The sequence below is a fragment of the Balaenoptera ricei genome, chromosome 3 (assembly GCF_028023285.1).
Source record: "Balaenoptera ricei isolate mBalRic1 chromosome 3, mBalRic1.hap2, whole genome shotgun sequence".
NCBI classification, from domain to species: Eukaryota; Metazoa; Chordata; class Mammalia; order Artiodactyla; family Balaenopteridae; genus Balaenoptera; species Balaenoptera ricei.
In genome coordinates, this window is record NC_082641.1 from 157,047,205 (window position 1) to 157,064,153 (window position 16,949).

The 16,949-nt window shown below is 38.6% G+C and overlaps 1 pseudogene; it reads left to right on the forward strand.

The window, feature by feature from the left end:
- The window catches only part of LOC132362771 (ELKS/Rab6-interacting/CAST family member 1-like), a 163,659-nt pseudogene that overhangs the window by 126,142 nt on the left and 20,568 nt on the right, over nucleotides 1-16,949 (forward strand).

The following is a 16,949-nucleotide window of genomic DNA, read 5'->3' on the forward strand; positions in this document are numbered from 1 at the left end:
TTTTTTTTTAATTTTTATTTATTTATTTATCCATCCATCCATGGCCGTGTCGGGTCCTCGCCTCTGTGCGAGGGCCCTCTCCAGTTGCGGCAAGTGGGGACCACTCCTCATCACGGTGCGCGGGCCTCTCACTGTCGCGGCCTCTCCCGTTGCGGAGCACAGGCTCCAGACGCGCAGGCTCAGCAATCGTGGCTCATGGGCCCAGCCGCTCCGCGGCATGTGGGATCCTCCCAGACCGGGGCTCGAACCCGTGTCCCCTGCACTGGCAGGCAGAATCCCAACCACTGCGCCACCAGGGAAGCCCCCTTTGCCCATTTTTAAATGGAGTTATTTGGCTTTTTATTGAGTTCTAGAAAGTCTTTATTCGGGAGATTCCATCCATATCAGATAAGTGATTTGCACATATTTCTCCCATTCTCTGGGTTATCTCTTCACTGTCTTGATAGCATCCTTTGATGCACAAAAGTTTTAAATTTGATGAAGTCCAATTTATCTGTTTTTTCCTTAGTTGCTTATATGTTTTTGACATCATATCTAAGAAACCATTACCTAATTGAAGGTCACAAAGATTTCCTCCTGTGTTTTCTTCTAAGAGTTTTATAGTTTTAGCTTTTACTTTTAGGTCTTTGGTCCATTCCTAGTTCATTTTTGTATGTGGTGTAAGGTAGGGATCCAACTTCATTATTTTGCATGTGGATATCCATTTGTCCCAGCACCATTTGTTGAAAAGACTGTTCTTTTCCCACTGAATGGTCTTGGGACCATTGCTAAAAATCAGTTGTACATAGACACACATGTTCATTTCTGAACTTTAAGTTCTGTTCCATCAATTTATATGTCTGTCTGTTTCCCACATCACACTGTCTTGGTTACTGTAGCTTTGTAGTAGGTTTTGATACTGGACACTGTGAATCTTCTACCTTTGTTCCTTTTCAAGATCGTTTTGGCTTTTGGGCGTCCAAAAAAAGAAGTAACCACCTCCCACCAACATCAGGTCTTTCAGCTGATCAACACAGGATGTCTTTTAACTTATTTAGGTTGTTTTTAGTTTCTTTCATTGATGTTTTGTAATTTTCAGTTTACAAGCCTTGCACTTCTTTAAATTTATTCCTAAATATTTTATTATTTTTGCTGCTACTGTAAATGGAATTTTCTTTACTTCATTTTTAGATTATTTATTTTTAGTGTAAAGACATACAAGTGATTTTTGTTTATTGGTCTTGGGTTTTGAAACTTGGCTAAATTGGTTTATTATCTTTAATGGTGTTTTAGTGGATTCTTTAGTATTTTCTACGTATAAGATAAAGCCATCTGCAAATAGAGGTAGCTGTACCTTTTCTTTCCAATGTGGCTGCCTTTTATTTCTTTTTCTTCCCTAATTGCCCTTCCCTAATTGTCCAGTATAATGATGAATAGAGGTGGTGAGAGTGGACATCCTTGTCTTGTTCTTTATCTTAGGGGAAAGGTTTTCATTTTTCACCTTAAGTATGATGTTAACTGGGTTTTTTACAGATGCCTTTTATCCAGTTGAGGAAGTTCCCTTCTATTCCTAGTTTATTGAGTGTTTTTTATCATGAAGAGGTGTTGGGTTTTGTCAAATGCTTTTTCTGTAGTTATTGGGATGATCATGTGGTTTCTGTTCTTTATTAATATGGTACATTATATGGATTGATTTTTGTATGGTGAATCAATCTTGCATTCCTGGGATAAGAGTGGATGTGTTTTTAAAGAGCCTTGTATTTTTCACCTGGAGAGATGTAGAAACTTGTTCTACCACCATTATCATGGAGGCAATAGGAATGGACCTGAGAGAACATAGCCTTTGGATAAATGCTTTATTTTCAAGTGCTAGGGTATAATATAAACAAGAAGCATTCAAAGGCTTATAGTGTCATGCTTTGTACAACACAGAAGTAATTTTGACTCTTATGAAAACATCATTTCTTTGGACTTTTAAGGAGCTTCGTGAATAATTTGAGGATTTATGTGATGTGTCCATTTCCTATTAATCGTATGCCATATTAATATTCTCAGAGTCTTGCAAGCTCTAGTTTGGAGTGCCCTGACTTCTGTTTTGACTGAAAACATATTTTAAACTTGAAAAATGGTAATTAACAAGTCAATATGGAAGGGTCAGATTCCTTTTGGGACAAAGGTTGTTCTTAGTAGTCTCTCAGGAGACCTTGTAGCAGGAACTTGTCAGAGTATAAATATTACATAGATAAATATCTAGAAAGAGGCAAAGGATTTGGAAAAAAAATGCTTGATCAGAGTTTTGAAGCACAGTTAATATTTTCTTCTGCTTAAAACTGCTTATAATTTGGCATGAATTAACTTGCATTGCATTCTCACCTGTGGGAATGCCTGTTTTTGGATAGACGCCTAGGTGCCTGTCAACTCTAGTTGAGAAGTGGAAATAATTAACCTCCTGAAGAAATTATTAAATCAAACTTTGATGAAGTAGCTTTTTGTGCTCTTCCTTCTCTCTGCCATACCGATATGTACACCCTCACCAGAAAAGAGCTTCCAGCATCAGACGTGTATTTTGTCCTTTATCTGTTTTATCTTCCTGTAATTGCCAGACCTCCTTACTTTTTTCTCCTAACACTTTTTTTTTCCTGCAGGGGTTTTTCAGATTAGAAAAATCATTCAAGTTGACCAAGGAGGATTTACTAAATTTAGTAAGATTCTTGGGCTTCCATTGCATATAGGTGAGGAACTGTTGTTTGGATCTGTTCTCCCTGCATCCCAACCAGGCCAAACTCTTACACAGCAAATTTGGTAACACAGTATCTTTGTAAAACAGCTAAGCAAGCAATTTTAAGTGAAGTGGCTATTCGTTTTAGAAAATATTGTGGGTATTTGAAAAGAATGCCACTAATTAATGATTTGTAACTTTTCTCCTACCCTTTTGACAATCTGATGAAAGCTGTGGGTGCTCTTCATGTAAAAATGCACATGGCTCATTTGTGTGGACCGGGATGTCAGACACACCTTAAAGGCCATCCCTGAACTCCTGCTTCAAAATGCCCACCATGGGTGAAACAATCAAGTTGGGATACAAGGGTCTCTAGGTTTTACAAAGCCATAAAATTATGTATATGGTTCAAATACAGCATAAATTGAGAGCAATTACAATTTCATGTTAAATATTATTTAACTAGAAAGAGCATACATAGCTGCTGGGTATAATGGATGCTGTGATGAGTGACCCAGATCCCTGCTGAGGGTTGAAGGTTGTATTCCCCCAGGTGCTGGAAGTATCCCCCGTGGAGATTGCGTTGGCTAAAGAGACCTACCTTGTACAAGGCCACATCCCTTCCCATTGGTATCCAATGATTGATCCTTGTAGGGTACAAGGGCTTGAATCCATTGCCCTGATTTGGGGCAACTCTGAAAGGTCATCGCAGATTCAGAGCTCCCCATGGGGTTGTCTGAATCCTTTGGGACTTCATGGCAGCCTAATTTCTCCCTCTGCACCATCATGCTCCCCCCCCCCCCACTTCCTTTCCACTGGTATTGATCCCAAGAGCACCCTCTAATTTCTTGAACAATAAAATCTGTCTCAAGGTCTGCTTCTTGGGAAACCCAGCCTTGTCACACTAGGATTGACTTTTAGTACAGGTTAGCTTACTTCAGGCCATAAAAGTTGGCCTGGCTAAAATAAAAATTGAGTGAGATGAACTTGAATTTAGACTTAAAATATGTGAAGCATCCTATTGCTGTTTCCTTTGGACCATATATTTCAAATAGGTTTTGCAAGTCTTGGTTTCTCTGGATTCATTTGTTATCTCTCAGTCTTCCTTTGGCATTGCGGAAAACCCCCCAAGTCTCTGACAGCTTGGTTTGGTCCCACAGTATGAACCTGTGGAAGGTGTGGGTTAAATAGAAACGCTCACATGTCCCACAGAAACCCCTAGAGATTTCCCATGTTGGTAAGTGCATATGTTAGGAGAATCTCTCTTATCATGATCCTAATCATATTTCTTGTAAATCCTGAGATTTCTCAGATAGGAGTTAGAAAATTATTGCTTTTGTCATTATCATTGAAATCATGTATGTCCCTTCTGAATATTTGAAAAATGTGGAAAAGGTATAACAAGGAAAGTTCTATGTAAAAATAAACTTTTCCTTCAAATTGGGATAATATTGTACATTTTGATAACTTTTCTTTTTCATGTAATGTTATCTAATAAAAAAGTTTGCATATCCTTAATTAATCATCAAGTATATGAACTGTAATGGTTGATAGAGCATATTTAATTTAGCTAGCCTTCTATTGTTATGTACTTGATTTTTCCCGACTTTGTTATTGGTAATAAGTAATACAAAGAATAGTGGTTCTTTGTGGGGGGATGGGCAGAAACTAAGCCTAGTGTGTCTGCTTTAGTTAGTTACTTAAAAATACTGAGTTCTTTCATCACTAAAATGTAGTGAACTATTAGATCTAAGAGTGTTCTATCTATTGTTATCGCACAGCTTCAAGGGATGCCATTCGTATAGGTGTGAATTGAGGTCCTAGGTGCAGTCCCATCATTGCCGCTGCTTCACAAGGACAGCCACCGTGGATTTATGGGTCCTCTTTTTGTTTTTTTGTTTTTTTTTTTGAGCAATTTTAGCATATGAATATCCGTCAAGTTTGTTTTTTTTTTTTTTTTTAATTTTATTTATTTATTTATTTATTTATGGCTGTGTTGGGTCTTCGTTTCTGTGCGAGGGCTTTCTCCAGTCGCGGCAAGTGGGGGCCACTCTTCATCGCGGTGCGCAGGCCTCTCACTGTCGCAGCCTCCAGACGCGCAGGCTCAGTAGCTGTGGCTCACGGGCCTAGTTGCTCCGCGGCATGTGGGATCCTCCCAGACCAGGGCTCGAACCCGTGTCCCCTGCATTGGCAGGCAGATTCTTAACCACTGCGCCACCAGGAAGCCCCGCCAAGTTTTTATATATGCCTGCCAGATATAAAAAGAAGTATTTGAGCCATTTCCTTAATTGTCTACCAAGCAGATCTTGACTAGCAGTGTGACCTTTGGTCTCACCAGCTTTTGCTTCATATTATCCAGTTATTTTAATTCAGGAGGTCCCTAGTTCCATTATCTGTACCATGAGCAAGTCTATCAAGGAACTTACTTTCCCTCCCAGCAATTAATAAAATCTAACCGGAGCAATGGACTCTGTATTTTCCTAAAGGTCATACCTATACTTCCTGTATAGTTCAATTTGAACAGTTTTTAAGATAAAATACAGAGGTACTCTGCTGAAGTGTATTACTTTTTAAATGTTCTCGTCTTTCCCATCATAAGAATACAGTTGTGGGCTTCCCTGGTGGCGCAGTGGTTGGGAATCCGCCTGCCAATGCAGGGGACACGGGTTCGAGCCCTGGTCCGGGAGGATCCCACATGCCGCGGAGCAGTTAAGCCCGTGCGCCACAACTGCTGAGCCTGCGTGCCGCAACTGGTGAAGCCCACGTGCCTAGAGCCCGTGCACCGCAACAGAGTAGCCTCCGCTCGCAGCAACTAGAGAAAGCCCGCGCGCAGCAACGAAGACCCAACGCAGCCAAAAATAAATAAATAAATTTAAAAAAAATAAAAAAGAATACAGTTGTATTTTAGAATTGAAAGGAATATTAGTGGTCTTTGTCTTGTAGGTAGGTAATTAGAAAGAACAAGTAACTTGCCCAGTGGGACATAGCTAGCTATTTATTCATCACGGTAATCCGTCCATTACTTATATGATGAGAGAATAGCACAACTGGGAGGGAAACTCAACCAAAGAAATAATTGGTTGTCAGCCAGAATCTTTGCTGGGCTTATTAAAGACCCTAAACAGTCATTGAGAATATAGATATGGGAGTTTTAACAACCTAAGTTGTGTTTAAAACACTGCTTAGAGTTCCACATGACTTTGTTGCTCTTGTATCCTCTAATCGATGGAAACACATAACTGGACAAGTAAAACTTAGAGACCAGTACAGTCTGGGCAAACCCTGATCATTTTAGTAAAGTATAGTTGTGCCTTGTTAGTACATTTCACAGGCCTGCAGGATGGTAGACAAACAATTGCGTAGATCAGGGGACTTAGTGAATTTTTCCTTTTTAGATTCCATTGATTACTGTAGATCTCTTTTGCCAGCTGATTATGACCAGTTCATCCAGACTGTACTTTTACCACTGATACTGAGAAGTATTATTAACCAAGAAGGTAAAGGTCAGAGCCTTTCTGAGTAACTTGCTTTCCACAATACATTTGACACTGATGGCTGCTTAGAACAAGTGTGGAGGCATCATCCAAAAAATTCTTTCCTTTAAATGATGTTCCAGGTAGCTAGGTGACTGCAAGGAGTATTTTGGGATTTCTTGTCCTTAGAACTACATCCTACAGGAAGTCCCTTCTACGTTTGCTCAGTGATTAGGGCCTCAGCAGCAGAGCAGTCAGTTCCACTTGACTAGGAATAAATCACCCACGTTGAACCATGATAGTTTCTGACAACTGGCAATGCTGATAAAAACCAAAACAAAAGATGTTAAGAAATCTGTGCCAGTGTGGAGCTGGTGTGCAGATTTGATGGATTCACGTGCAGCATGCATTCTGCGTTAGTCTTCCTCCTCTTTCATCGGTTTTTCTCTCTTTGTAAAATAAAAATTGTACGAGAAGAAAGGCTCTATATCATATAATAATTATTTCAATTTTCTTTCTAGCCCAGTTAACAGACTTATACCCTAATTAGAGAGGTCATTTTAAGGAAAACGCCTTCCTTCTCTAAATAGTTATTTAGAAAGTGTTTCCTTCTTGAATTCTTCACTCTTAGTTCTTCTCTATGATTTTAGGCTGTATGTATAAACCTGATTGACCCTTCCCCTCCCTACTCATCACCAGGGACACAGATAATATAGACTAAACACCAATTCCTTTGATCTCTGCACAATTTTACTCATGCAGAAATTGAATACATGTTAATAGCTGCTTAATGATTTCTTCTTAATACAGATCGGTCATGCATAAAGTAGGAAGAGGCCATAGAATTATAAAATACATTATTTTCTGCAAGAATTTTTTATTAATTTTCAATATTACTAAGTATAAGTTATTAATGTAAAAGAAGAAAAGCTTTTTTAGCTATTGTTAAGTGCTCCTTAGTCCGTGTGTATAAATAAACTAGCCTCCTTCTACCCCTTGAAAGGCCAAACAGACTGTCTTAATACTATCATGATATTGATCCTGATATCAAGTACCTTTGGTTCTGCCCACCAGCTTTAGTGTGTTATGTTTGACTATACACGGAAGTACATGGAAGATGCTCTTCTGCATCGGCAGTGGTTTGGTACCTCCACCCTTCCTTCTTTGCTTCTGTAGGGGAGAATATTTTCATATGTGACCGTAGTAATAACATTGTGTTTATTGATAAACACTACTTAATAACAAGGAATCATTTATGGAAAGATGCTTGAGACATCTTTGTGTGATTCTTCTTTCCCCCCCCCCCCGCCCCCCATCATAGAACATATTATTTATAGCACAGTGATTAAGAGTAGAATTCTGGAGCTAGATTGCCTAATAATTATAGTCTTGTGGCGGAGCTTCAATAGTTGTTATACATAGATTTCTGAAAACAGTGCCTGATACATACCACACTCTCTGTGTTAGTGGTGCCTCTTGTCACCACTGCCGCCGCCTCCTCCACCACCCCCATCACGAGTAATTTTTTGTTGTTTTTATCATATTGCCATTTTAGGGATTCTGTGGTTTCTGTTTCTACAAAATGGAAAGTTTTTTTCTTGGGTAGATATTCTGAGCATATTTAAAGGAGTATTTTTCCACTTAGCATGATTCTGAAGCAGTCATCTTTATCATTAATAGTCGAGTATGTGCATAACTGATCCAGTTTTTCTCTTAGCTGTTGTATTCAAAGCTTTTGTAAATAGTGTATTTCAGATCCTGTGGATAATTGAACTTGGTATAGAATGGGATTTCCACTATATAGTTTATAGAAATTGCATGGTAAATACTGAAAGGGTGTGATATGGGACTATTAGGGTGAACAGTTTTCACAGCCTCTATATTGGATTAGTTAAAAGAAGAGAATAATGGCAAGATTAATATGATAGCATTCATACACCCCTTGGTTAGCAACGTCTGAACCCAGAGAGCCTTGATCACAAAATCACGATTTTGAGTCTCAACCAAAGTGAGGATATATAAAAGGAGTTTTCAGTAGGATTCAGCTGCTGTCCATCATGATGCTGGGTAAACGGAAAGTGCTTTGTACACACCCATCCTCCCACACACCACACAGAGCCTCTTTTGGGTTAATGCTCTTGCAGCTGGTTTGCACATATCTGTATCTACTGCAGGCCTTCCTTGCCGATAGCAGCTTGCCCAAAGGAGACAGCTCTAGTGAGCGCTGCCCTTTCTTCACCGTGGAATGGCTATTTCTGCTCTCCAGGAATAGCCATCCTCTTCCTCCCCTCCAACTCAGCAGTTTAGACAGCTGGCTAATTGGATAAGAAAGTAGCTTAGGGAGAACTTGTTAATGGGGATTTTACCTGGTTTAGCAGCTTCTGCACCTGAGTATATCAGGAAAAGTCTTTTTGTTTGTTGGTTGGTTTGTTTGTTTTTGTTTTTGCTGGCAAAGAATAATGGATCCCTTTAATAGTTGGCCTACATACAAATTATACAAGTGGAATTGTTAACAGTGAACATCTTAATTATTTCTTAGATGCTGATGATGGAGGAGAAAGAAGGGTATAATCCTTATTATGCATGTAAGGGCTGTTTGTATATTAGGTGGGCTCATAAAACAAATCTCTGGTTTCTTGTATGTAAAACTTGGTTCTATGAAGTTTTATTTTTTAAAAAAGGTGGTTGTACTGCTCTTCCTTGGTAAAAAAGTCTAATCAACAGAATGATGATATCTTTTTTGTGTGTGTGTAAGGTTTATATGTCAGCAACTAGGATGACCCGCACAGCTGGTTAAATATGTAAACACCAGGGCATTGCCTCCTGTATGTTATGGAGTACTAGATTTTTAAGTGGCAAAATCTCTTTAGTGGTTGTGAATTTACCTAAGTATTGATCCATATGAGATTCCAATAGGAGTGTCTGATTAAACTAAAGGAAACTAATGCTTTTCATATGTGATGGTCTTTTCTCTCACAGTATGCTTTGGACTTTATCGGCATGGAAAAGACTGGAGCCAGTTGCAGTGGTTCACCTGTAGGATTCTTCCTTCGTTAAAGAGTGAAAATCCAAGCCTGACAGTACTCATGGTTCCCTATTCTGAGTTCGCTGAATCTTTTCGCTTAGCTTATTTGTTCTGCTGTGGAATTCTCAGGGACTGTAGAGAGGGACCTTTTTTTCTTCCCCTTGGAAGAGGGGAAGAAAATGTGTATAGAATGAGTAATAACAATATGGTTGGAGATTCGTGTTATAATATATAGATAGATGAAAGAATGGAGATAAATGTATAGATAGAGAAAAGAATGGGAGATGTGTATATGTATGTATGTAGATCAGTACTTTGTTCATGTGTGATGGCATACAGACTGTGGTCATCTTATTGTCATGGGGGTAAGAGCAAGAAAGTCATCCCAAAGCAGATAACATTTATGTTGCTTTTTGAAAGCCATGTGAAATAAACCAGCTAGTTCAAGAGTAGACGATGATATTATATTCTCCTGCTTCATTTTTCTCTGTAGGACTTATCACCATCCTACATACTATGTTCACTTCATTCATTCATTCCTTGTCTAGCGTATTAGGATTAAGCTCTTTGAGGGTAGGGATTTTTGTCTGTTTGGATTAATTCTATATCCTCAACACCTAGAAAACTGCCTGGCACGTAGCTGAATGAAAGAATGAAGTTTGTGAGTTTTAGAATAGTTGTCTTACTTATTTTCCTTTTGCTTATTAAGAATCTCTCTCTACAGTTCCTCCATATTTTTGCTTCCTATTTTTCATTGTGTGTACGGGAGTCTCCCTAGTGATAATATGCTGTTTCCACACTAGTTCACAAACCCATCCCCTATTTTCCATCTCTCTTAACTCACTTAGTTTCCAAACTCTCTTACCTGAATTGATACGCTCTCCTAGCTGTTTTCATGCCTCTACGTAACTCCCCTTAGATATTGACTATCTTCTCCACAGCTATCAGAATTATCAGTCTGAAATACAGAACTGACCGGACTGTTTCTTTGCTTAAAAGTCCCTAATAGTCCCCATCTGTCTAGAGTAAAATGTGTGCTCGTTAGAATGGCACGGAAGCCCATCCATAGCTTGGATTCAGGTACATAAAGTCCCCTTCCCATCTTATAATGAAAATGGGTCTGTTCATTTTTCTTTGTGTCACTAGTGCCTGGCATGTAATAGAGACTTCACCAATAGTTTTTTGAGTAAATGAATGCGTACTAGGGTATATGAAGGAATGAATAACTATAATAATAAATTTCATTGAAAATGCTTGCTGTTGAAATAAAAGATGATATAAAAACCTAACTTGAACACTAGCATTTAAGAACAGTTTTTCCGGGCTTCCCTGGTGGCGCAGTGGTTGAGAATCTGCCTGCCAATGCAGGGGACGCGGGTTCGAGCCCTGGTCTGGGAAGATCCCACATGCCGCGGAGCAACTGGGCCCGTGAGCCACAACTACTGGGCCTGCGCGTCTGGAGCCTGTGCTCCACAACAAGAGAGGCCGCGACAGTGAGAGGCCCGCGACCGCGATGAAGAGTGGCCCCCGCTCGCCACAACCAAAGAAAGCCCTCACACAGAAACGAAGACCCAACACAGCCAGAAATAAATAAATAAATAAATTTAAGGACAGTTTTTCCTTTTTACAGCTGATTTGTTTTTCTTAGCATCCAGCTGTTCAATTTGCTGTCCTCCCTCAGCATTTTTTAAAGGAATCTCTCTGGGCATTTACACTGTTGCTTTGGAAGTAATCCAGTTTCTCATGGCTTTCCTCCCTGTAGGTCTTCCCTTTATCCCTATCCCTATATGTTGGGTCTTTTCTCCCTAGCTACTTTGCTTATTTCTTTATAGAGATTTATGACTCTGCATGTATGACCATACCCATGTGTATGTCTTTTCTGTCTTCTGGCTATAAGTTCTCAGTTTAAAGCTTTGCATGAAGTTCTAAGACCCTTAGGGTTAAATTACTTCTACAGAGCACACACTGACAACCCTGATCTACCTGTTTCCAACTTAAAATGATTTTTATTGTGACTGTTTGTATTTCTCTGAATTTCCTTTTTTTCCCCCCCTTAAATGTGTGTGCACACTCAGAATGAAAAGCTCCAAGAGCAACTTAGAGATAAGGAAAAGCAGATGAGCAGCTTGAAGGAGCGAGTCAAATCCTTGCAGGCTGACACCACCAACACTGACACCGCCTTGACTACTTTGGAGGAGGCCCTTGCCGAGAAGGTGGGTGACTGGCCCAGACTCCTCACAGACACATTTCTTCTGCCTTCTCATTAATCTGAAAGTCACTTTAGTGCTGAGACTTGATAGAGGAGACAGAAGAAGTCGCTTTGGCAAAAGGGAAAAGAGCTGCCTGTACTGTTGCTGACGTACCCAGTGTAAGGGAAAGAAGATTCGTTTTGTTGTTGCCAATTTAAGCACCTGTTGCTAGGCAGGATGGATTCCGTACTGGAGGGCAGTGGCTGAAGTTTCTAAAGAATCAGCCATGTGCTCCCTGTTTACTATCTTCTTTTTATGTGTATGGTCAGCTAGAATTCGGTGATGTGGGAATGTCGGACGCTGACCATCAGGAGGCAACATTAGTTCTCTTTTACTGTGCCGCATTGGGATCTAATATATTCATGGGTTTTAGTTATTAATACAGTGTACTTGCTGTTTTTCTAGTCGTGGCCTTGCCACTTCATTTTGCCTTCATGAGCAAACCTAGTTTTTACAGGAATGGTTGACTAAATAAAGAAGTGGCCCAACATGACAAGTGTTAATGTCTTGGAGGAGGTTTAAGGACTCTTGGTGGGGCATTTTAATTGGATTCTTCTTCTTTTTTCTTTAAGGGATAGGGTTACTGTTCCTTAAGCCTCTTGGACTCAGAATGTTTCAGGCTTCCTGCCCAGGGATCAAGGCTTGATCCCCGAATATATTCAGAAATAATACCCATAAATGTACTTAAATTGCTTCAACTTTCAAACTTCCTGAGTATCTGTTGACAGAAGTTTTAATGGTTTCTCTTTTCTTTATCCTTCTTTATGCTTTAAGCTCAACAAATCATAATCTCTCCAACCTCCTCCTGTTTGCTGTGTGAGTTGTGAGTTGTTTCCATTGCTTTGTAGGCAACATGTGAATTATATATAGAAAAGAAATATTTGCTACTTATTGTCCTTAGGGTATATGTATAAGTTTTTTGTTGCTTGGGATTTGAATAAATGAGATTATTCCAAAAGAATACTCTAGGGACATCTAATACTAATTAAGGTTATAGGAAAAGAAACCTAGGGGAATCAAAAGAACAAAACCAGATGTATGTTAGGGCAAGATAGGTTGGAAGGTTGAATTCTTTACAAGGTCAGTTATTAACGACCTATCACTGTCTTTTGAATGGAGGATGGAAGTGTGAAATTTTATCAGCTAGAAGCTGAATTGCAGTCATATGATAGAAGTATGAAAGGAATTTTCTCATGTATTGATGTACTCTCTTATCAGGAGCGGACAATCGAACGCTTGAAGGACCAGCGGGAGCGAGATGAGCAAGAAAAGCAGGAGGAAATTCATAACTACAAAAAAGATCTTAAAGACCTGAAAGAAAAAGTCAGCCTATTGCAAGGCGACCTCTCAGAGAAAGAGGTCAAGATCACCAAAATGGAATTATTTGGTTTGCTTAGCCAGTGCATTGTGTGTATATGTTGTTGGTGTTTACATAATGCGTATAAAAAAAGGGTCTGTTGGAAGATTTAAAGAATCTTCTTATAGCAGGGATTATTTCAGGAAGCTTTGCAGAGATATAGTAGATGGAATCATTTCTTTCCTAAGTCTTACCTCTTACCTCTTGCAACTGTTATGAGTTGGCTTCTTACTTGCTAATGACGTTTTACAGATCCTAAAATAACAGTATTTCTCCAGTTACATTTGGAGAAATATTGTGCTAATGGTGAGAAAGCTGATAGACGAACGGCATATGCACAAGGAGGACAGTTTATTTACATCAGCTCTTAACGATCACCTCAGCATTGGCAGAGAAATCTTAAATGATTGTTGACCAATTAGGTGACTTAATAGACTTTGATTTTACTTTTGAAGAATCTTGTCGATGTCACCTAAATAGCAGAAATGCCTAATGCCTTGTGATCAGATAATAATGAGCTTTAGGGACATTCTCAGGGTTTTCTTTCTAATATCTTTAGGAAAATTTATGGGAATTTGTGTTTCTAATAGAATGTTTCTTCCAAAATCAGAAGAGAAGAAAAAAGTCAGTGTAGCTACTAAGGTTGACTGCTTACATTCACAAAGCTTGATCTATTTCCATTTATTTTGTGGGAATGGATATGTATTGGTAGAGCTCTTTAAGTCACTATTCAGTTGGTATTTCTTGGGAATTCATTCTGTTTTAGTTAGAACTTGAAAGCCAGAGCTAATGTTGTTGTTCTGTATTTCATGTTCTTGAAGTGGAAATATGTCAGTATATGCTAATGGAAAGAAACTACAAACCACCAGGAAAATAAATTTAAGAATTTAAATCTCCATTTTGTTAATAAATAGTATTTATTCTAGATGTATGTTGCTTCTTTTAGGCTTCACTCTTGGATCTGAAAGAGCATGCTTCTTCCCTGGCTTCCGCAGGATTGAAAAAGGACTCACGGCTTAAGACACTAGAAATTGCTTTGGAGCAGAAGAAGGAAGAGTGTCTGAAGATGGACTCGCAGTTGAAAAAGGTTAAAGAAAACTTTTCCAATTTCTTGCTTTGCTTTATTTATTTTTTTTAAGTTTCTGCTTTATAACAAAGTGAATCAGCTATACATAAACATATATCCCCATATCTCCTCCCTCTTGCATCTCCCTCCCATCCTCCCTATCCCACCCCTCTAGGTGGTCACAAAGCACTGAGCTGATCTCCCTGTGCTATGCGGCTGCTTCCCACTAGCTATCTGTTTTACATTTGGTAGTGTATATATGTCCATGCCACTCTCTCACTTCGTCCCAGCTTACCCTTCCCCCTCCCCGTGTCCTCAAGTCCATTCTCTACATCTGCGTCTTTATTCCTGTCCTGCCCCTAGGTTCTTCATAACTTTTTTTTTTTTTTAGATTCCGTATGTATGTGTTAGCATACGGTATTTGTTTTTCTCTTTCTGACTTACTTCACTCTGTATGACAGACTCTAGGTCCATCCACCTCACTACAAATAACTCAATTTCATTTCTTTTTATGGCTGAGTAATATTCTATTGTATATATGTGCAACATCTTCTTTATCCATTCATCTGTTGATGGACACTTAGGTTGCTTCCATGTCCTGGCTATTGTCAATAGAGCTGTAATGAACATTGTGGTACATGACTCTTTTTGAATTATGGTTTTCTCAGGGTATATGCCCAGTAGTGGGATTGCTGGGTTGTATGGTAGTTCTATTTATAGTTTCTTAAGGAACCTCCCTACTGTTCTCCATAGTGGTTGTATCACTTTACATTCCCACCAACAGTGCAAGAGGGTTCCCTTTTCTCCACACCCTCTCCAGCATTTATTGTTTGTAGATTTTTTGATAATGGCCATTCTGACTGGTGTGAGGTGATACCTCATTGTAGTTTGGATTTGCATTTCTCTAATGATTAGTGATGTTGAGCATCCTTTCATGTGTTTGTTGGCAATCTGTATATCTTCTTTGGAGAAATGTCTATTTAGGTCTTCTGCCCATTTTTGGATTGGGTTGTTTGTTTTTTGATATTGAACTGCATGAGCTGCTTGTATATTTTGGAGTTTAATCCTTTGTCAGTTGCTTCATTTGCAAATATTTTCTCCCATTCTGAGGGTTGTCTTCTCATCTTGTTTATGGTTTCCTTTGCTGTGCAAAAGCTTCTAAGTTTCTAGGTCCCATTTGTTTATTTTTGTTTTTATTTCCATTTCTCTAGGAGGTGGGTCAAAAAGGATCTTGCTGCGATTTATGTCATAGAGTGTTCTGCCTCTGTTTTCCTCTAAGAGTTGGATAGTGTCTGGCCTTACATTTAGGTCTTTAACCCATTTTGAGTCTATTTTTGTGTATGGTGTTAGGGAGTGTTCTGCTTTCATTCTTTTACATGTAGCTGTCCAGTTTTCCCAGCACCATTTATTGAAGAGGCTGTCTTTTCTCCATTGTATATTCTTGCCTCCTTTATCAAGAATAAGGTGACCATATGTGAGTGGGTTTATCTCTGGGCTTTTTACCCTGTTCCATTGATCTGTATTTCTGTTTTTGTGCCAGTCCCATACTGTCTTGATGACTGTTCTTGCTTTGCCTTAAATAACAGCATAGTAGAAAACTCTATAGTGTCCATATGGAATAACTTACCAGTGGAGTAATAATCTCCTAAAATTCAAAATACCATTTATACCTTGATTAATTCTCTTGGCATTCTTATCCTATTTTACTTTACTCCTGAGAGTCCCCAAACTCTTAGAAAATTGGCAATTCAGAGTAAGATTAAAATATGCAGCTCCTTTATAGATGACATGTAAGACCACAATGTAAAAATCTCAATTATCTGATATTTTTCTTCTATTAGCATTAGGCTTCCTGGCAAGAGATAATTTAACAGTGATAATCACCCATACCGGTGAATATTAGAATTTGGTACAGGTATTTACTATCCATTTCATTGATTTACACCTCTCTAATATTTATATGGCAGTTTGTGGTTTTCAAAGCACTTTCATACTTATTATCTCTGAGTTACCAACTCTGATTAACTGGGTCCAGTTCATGTGATTACTGATGAGAAGGGGGCCCAGCCTAGTCTTGAGACTTGGTGGTGTTCTTTTGACATATATTGGGTGTGTTCAGCATGAACACCTTGTGATGAATCATTATTTAGGGTGTGCCAGAAATGAAGTCATATTCTTAAGCTAAGGAAAGGAAGAAAATCCAGTAGCTTAAAGTTACTTTTGAATAAGTAGGAAAATACTTTTTTTGAGATTAACTAGTTCAGATTTGGTGATTGACTTTTTTCCCCCTCACTAAAGAAGTGGAGGTAATTTTCTATTTAATACCGGAATATTGAAGGTAAGACTGTTAGATGTATTTAGGATTATGAAACTGAGCAGTAACTGTCAAGAGTAATAAATGTTATTCACTAATATTCCAAACTCGCCTATTTATGGCAATCCCACATTTTCTCTTTGTTTATTTTTAATCTCCTTGTTATGATACTTCTATAGCTGGCCATTTTTATGATCTCTTAAACTTTGTGTTTAGGTTCATGAGAAAAAATAAAGTTATCTTTGGGTAGAGGACTTGGTGGCTTCCCCCTCCTCTGATTTATTACTTGTTTTTCTGCTAATTGCCATTTTACTTTTCGTATTTTCCCTTCTTTCATTCTGGACAACTGTAACTTTTCATTTTAATTAATTAGTGATGTTTTCCTATTACACTGCTCCCACAACGCCCTCCTCCAACCTAAATATAGGTTGCTCTAGAGTTTGCAATATACATTTTCACTCTTTTCTTTTTCCTCAGCTTTTTCAATGCCAAAAATTGTAGATATTTAAGGTGTACAACATGATGCTTTCATCTATGTATGCGTTGTGAAATGGTTACCACAGTCAAGCTAATTAACACATTCATCAACCTTAAATAGTTACCTTTTTTCGTGTGTGTGGTGAGAACACTTTTTAAAAATTGTAGTATAATTGACATATAACATTTTATTAGTTTCTGGTGTACAACATAACAACTCAATATTTGTATATATTGCAGAATCATCACCACAGTAAATCTATTGAACATCCATCAATATACATAGTTAT